Source organism: Mugil cephalus, chromosome 5 (genome assembly GCF_022458985.1).
Source record: "Mugil cephalus isolate CIBA_MC_2020 chromosome 5, CIBA_Mcephalus_1.1, whole genome shotgun sequence".
In the NCBI taxonomy this organism is placed as follows: Eukaryota; Metazoa; Chordata; class Actinopteri; order Mugiliformes; family Mugilidae; genus Mugil; species Mugil cephalus.
Window position 1 is genome coordinate 21994551 of NC_061774.1, and position 4478 is coordinate 21999028.

The 4478-nt window shown below is 42.6% G+C and overlaps 1 non-coding gene across 1 annotated transcript; it reads left to right on the plus strand.

Moving 5' to 3' along the window:
• The first annotated feature begins 244 nt into the window (after positions 1–244).
• On the plus strand, positions 245–316 carry trnac-gca. The gene has a single exon. It is a non-coding gene; the product is annotated as a tRNA-Cys (tRNA).
• The last annotated feature ends 4162 nt before the right edge of the window (positions 317–4478 follow it).

The window sequence follows — 4478 nt, forward strand, 5'->3', positions numbered from 1 at the left end:
AGTTTGAATGTTGCGTTTACAAGAGGTACATCTAAATTTTACCCAGGGATATTTGAGTAGCATATTAGCATATTGCATTAAAATCTTTGTTCAATTTGTGTAATAGTTTTTCTGTCGCCCTGCATCCACTCCAACTCACAAAGTGAAATCATATCAAACTGATGGAGCGCCGTGCTTCATCAGTTTGATATGATTTCACTTTGTGAGTTGGAATGGATGCACTAAAACTTTCAGTGAAGAGACAGGGGGTATAGCTCAGCGGTAGAGCATTTGACTGCAGATCAAGAGGTCCCCAGTTCAAATCTGGGTGCCCCCTTGCTTAGAGTGCAATATTTATGCCAGATTTCCCTCGGAATAAATAAAGTATGTGTCTGTGGTTTTTATGAGGGGGAACGTGGGCAACATTACCGAAGTTCTCCCAGTGCACCACACAGGCTAGAACCTCCTCTGATTCTACTTACTACACTTTCACTTCACCTTTTCATCAGTCCGGGTACTCTGACTTCCTCCCACCATCCGAAGACATGCTCGTTAGGTTAATTGATGGATTAGTGCTGGTCCCACTAGTAGATGTGGCAGCACCACAGGAACCTCATCTCATTTCATCTCATCTTCTACTACTACCTAATCCTCACTAGGGTCGTGGAGGTTGCTGGAGCCTATCACAGCTGTCATTGGGCGAGAGGCGGGGTGCACCCTGGACAGATCGTCAGTCGATCGCAGGGCTAACACAGAGACAATCAACCATCGCACTCACACACAGGGTCAATTTAGAATCACCAATCAACCTAACGAGCATGTCTTCGCAGGGTGGGAGGAAGCTGAAGTACCCAGAGCAAACCAAGAACGGCCCGAGCAAGACTCAAACCTGGACCTTCTCACTGGGAGGCGTCAGTGCTAACCACCACCCACCACAGGTACCGTTGCACCAAATTTATGGGTCTGCTAAAACCATCGTTACACTTAGAAAAGGGAAGCATCATTGCTGCACTTAATTTCTTTAGTTTATCTGTGAATTTATTGAAATCATGTGGAATTAGTGTCCTCCTAGTAGCTACTTGTTGCTAATTTATTATTAACATGAGCCTGGCATGAATAGCTAAACCGGCGTGTTTGCTTCCACACCAAGGTTGTGGTCACCAAACTGGGAGTGTTTATCCCTCCGCTCGGTTTATTTGGGCTGGTGTGAACACAGCGATCGCTCTTCATTTCCGAACAAACGAACCGACGTGGGCCCGGGTAGAGGAGGTGGTCTCAGCCCGCTTGTATTCGCTTCCTAACGCTGTTCATTTGTAGTGGAAACAGGAGTTAGCCACGGATTGATGTGAGCATAGGTGTGAAAGCAGCCTAAGTCGCAGAGTTCATCAACGTAGTCAGTAGAAGCCGGCCGACCAAATCTGTCCTTAGATTACGGGAGCGGTTTAGCAGTTTGTGTGGCCTGTTTGCCTGCTCATCGAATACAACTGTACCTCCACTTCTTTATTAACAACAGCTAACAAATACTAAATCAACTCCCTTAAGACAAACCAGCAAACAAACACTAAAATCCCTGAAAACATTCCACCCTAACACTGCATTCTGCGTTTTTCCGCAAACGTGAGATGAACTAAAATGACAAATGTGTATGAAACTATACATATGCAACCAAAGATGTGCAGGCGAAGGGAGCGCACAGCTATGAGAGACCCACACGAACGCCCTACAAAGTGCGCGTCTCACACTCAACTGCAAATCTGTCTTCTCTGTGAGAGGAATGAGCTGTTGTCGTAGCTACTGAAGCGGAGAAGCTGGTAAGGTAAGGTGTAAAGAAAAAAAAAACATTTTCTCACAGATCTATTCAAGCTTAAGAACACAAACACTCATGCACACGCACAGACACACACACACACACAAACACACACAGCCTTTGTATTGATCAGTAAAAATGAAGCAGCTGCTTCTGTCTTTATTAACTCCTGAAGTTTAAGTCGGCGTGAAGGTGAGAGAGATGAGATTCCTCTGCCTCTCTGTGTGTGTGTGTGTGTGTTTGTGTGTTTGTTTGTGTGTGTTTGTGTGTGCAGTGTTGCCTGTAGAGTTTCCACCTCTCAGTTGTCATCTGCATCTCATTCTTTCAGAATCCTTTAAGAGGCTTTCACGCCAATCACTCCCTCTCTGTGCCGTTCTCCTCACCGCTGGGAAACACAAATCCATCCAGAGGAACTTTTCTCAGCATGAGGGACAATATACAAAGTTAAGGCCTTTGGGTGAAAGGTTGGGGTGATGTGGATGTCAAAAAAAAAAAGGTCTCCAATACATAAACCTTCTTCTGCAAGACAGAGACAAGAAAGTTCACCACCTACACATCTGGTGGACACATTTCAATCTGAAGCACCTCTACAGGGCTCCTGTGTTAGATTGTTTACCTGCATTGTTTTGTGCAAATACAAAAAAAAAAAAAAGAAGGTCCCCAAAGTCGTTATAATGAGGACACGGTGACAGAAAACACAGAGAACAGAGTTGCTGTTATTCTCTTTATCAGAGGTCCACTGACATTTCGCAGGTGTTGACATTGTAGCTGCAGGTGGTAGACAAAAGTCTGGACAAGTGGGCGCAGGGTTAAGTTGCAGGCAATGACACAAGGTACATTATTAACCTAACTTTGCATATATATATAGACATATAGACAACAATTGGGATTGACTTGTCAATGTGCTTTTCAATTAGACTTCCCTAAAATGTGGAAACATCACACTCTCAGCTGACAATGCATCTATAAACCTCAGGGTTCCTCACATATGAATTTCATTCACAAACTGTGTAATAAACCCACATGAACCAGTTCAAATAAAATAATAGAGTGATAATATTATTACTCCAGCTAGTCCCAGACTGTTGTCTTGGATGCAAACAATCCTGTATTCAGTATTATATATAGAATTATAAACATATATAGAGTTATGTTTACCTGAATAGAAAATGATATATATATATATGTATATATATATATATCAATGCATGCAGCAGCTGTGCAGAAGTTTCACTTTTTTCCCTTTGGAACCTTCACCAACATTATTCAGAGGGTTTTGAAAAAGTTGTGCAGACAGGAGGACCGATATTTATTTACTGTCAAAAAGTTTCTTGGAAACGGTGGAAAACAAAGAAAAAGTACGTGAATGGGAACAATGGAACCATTGTCTGTGCGACAGAGTCGGAGCATTTACAGATAAACATTTTCATCAGATTAAGATTGAGTATAGAGTTTATCAATTCTGGCTCCATGTGTTCAGTCAGAACATAACAACTGTGAACTCTTAAAAGGTGTAATTTCTATTCAACAAAAGAGACACTACATCGATCAACCACAACATTAAAAACCACTGACAGGAGAAGTAAATAATATTGACCAACTTGTGACAGTTCAGTGTTGTGCTGGGAAACTTTTGGACCTGACATCACATATTTTATATGATTGTGGGCTCTGTTTGGTTTTTCTGTTGCTGTATTAGCTCGGCTATATAGTGAATGAGGCCATAACCTCGATGCACTTCTAAGTTTAACATAAAATAAATAATGTCTTGTTTTCTTTATGAAGCTATGATTTGAAATTCACTACTTTTTTTTTTTTTTTTTTTTTGTAGATTTACCAGACACATTAGGTGTATTGGCACAAAGTATCAGTGTCAGATTGGTATCGTCGATACCAGCCTGCATTTCACTCAGTATTGGATCGGATCGGAAATGAAATCAGTGGTATCGAACATCACTACTGATCAAGTATCTGTGGGATGCACTGGAACTAGCCTGATCCACAGAGGCCCCTCCCCAGCCAATAGGCTCCAAAGCCTCCCCCCCCACTAACAACATCCTGTTTCCAGATACCACAGGACACCCTCAGAAGACCCATGTCCATTCTCTGATGAGTCACGACTGTTTTGGAGGCACAAGAGAGATTATCACAACATTAGTAAGGTGGTCATAATGTTATGCCTGATCAGTGTATAATGTTTCCATTTGCAAACATGCTCTTGCAAATGTTTCCTTCCAGAGGAACAGGCTATAAGAGTGGCGGCTGTTTCCTGCTGCATGCAGTACAGTGTGACGCTGCCGTGATGGATTTCTCTGCAGTGTGTGTGTGTGTGTGTGTGTGTGTGTGTGTGTGTGTCAGCCTCAGGGAAGTCTGATTTCCTGTGATCTGTCTTTATGATGCTGGTTATGGCTGTTAACTTTATGACCCCCACAGAGGACAAACACAGCGTCTTACCACTCGCTCAGACACACAGACCTGCCAGTTTTCTAACAGATGTCCAAAGGTTTCGTCCAGTCTTTTGATTTTCATACGAACCAACGACTGTCTTTCCGCTCTGCCTCTACAGGGATTGTTCTGAATGACTGTGTTCTTTTTTTTGACGTCTATTCCTATGAAAACGATGAAAGCTGATAACTCCCCTCTTTTTGCCCTCGTTGCGACATTACGGTGGTTTGCTGCTTTGATGCAGTCC